This window comes from Lipotes vexillifer, unplaced genomic scaffold (assembly GCF_000442215.2).
Source record: "Lipotes vexillifer unplaced genomic scaffold, Lipotes_vexillifer_v1.1 scaffold1094, whole genome shotgun sequence".
Taxonomy (NCBI): Eukaryota; Metazoa; Chordata; class Mammalia; order Artiodactyla; family Lipotidae; genus Lipotes; species Lipotes vexillifer.
Window position 1 is genome coordinate 562,290 of NW_006792775.1, and position 1,162 is coordinate 563,451.

The following is a 1,162-nucleotide window of genomic DNA, read 5'->3' on the forward strand; positions in this document are numbered from 1 at the left end:
GGGGGGGGGGGGGGGACGAGGTTTCCTGAAGGCCTTCTTTGCCCTGCCTGGGCAGTCTGAGGGGATGTAACCAGCCCTCCTTGGTGATCACAAGGGCCCACGGGGTGGCAGGCGCCTGAGCAGAGCTGGGCACTTGGCTGGAGGTCCAGAGCGCTTAGTCCTGCCGGGTTCAGCCAGAACCTGCCCTCCTGCCCTGTACCCTCGAGGCACGGGGCGGCGGCAGTAGCCCCCAGCCAACAATAACGGTCGGTCGTGGGACTGCAGGACTGGGAGAGCCGGCTCAGCAGGTCCCCGTGCACCTGTGCCAGGGGCCACCCCTCCTTGGTCTCAAGGTCCTGTCCTATAGGCCCAACCTGTTCTAGTTCAGCAAGATCCCAGGCCCCTGAAGAGGCAGAGGCCTCCAGCCCCCCAGCGCTGCCCGGACAGCTCTGCGAGGCCAGCCCCTCCAGGTGGGTGCCAGGCTGGGGTTGGGGAGGAGGACCCCTGGGAAGATGATGGGATTTTCTCCCCCGCCTCAGGAAGGTCACACACAGGCCCCACCCAGAACCTTCTGGCAGCCCTCCCCCAACAGGAAGCTGAGTCAGGGCTATGCCCCCAAAGGAGTGCTTGGGTGCCTGCTGAGATGAGGACCTCCCTCTGCTCCACACCCCCCCCCACCCCCGCCAGCCACTCACCCTCACGCATACAGGCATCTATGCCACTGATTTAAGTACCGTTTTCTTGTATACTACGCGTTTATTGTTTAAAAATGGAAAAAACAATTGGAGGAGTATAGGGAAGAAAAGAAAGTCACCCCACTTCTAGAGAAAAGCGTTGACAATATTTTGGTTTATTTTCTGCCTTTTTCATGAACACACTTTGCGCCTTAAATCGGGATCCTCAGGACTGCCCCCCAACTTTGGCCCTGTGCAGGAAGGGTCCCCAGGGTCATCCCCCCACTATGCGCTCGGACTCTGCCAGGACAGACACTCGGGGGTCGGGCCATATGCAAGGCGGGGGCGGGCTATGAGGCGAGCGCTGGGCCACCGGGGCAATGCCGAGAGGCGGGGACGCGGCGGCGGCTCTGCCAGGGCCGTCGCTGCCGGGGTCCCGGTGCCCGCAGGAGAACAGCCTGGTGTGCAGCAGGTGCGGTGGCAAAGCTCACGGGTAGCCACCCGGACCG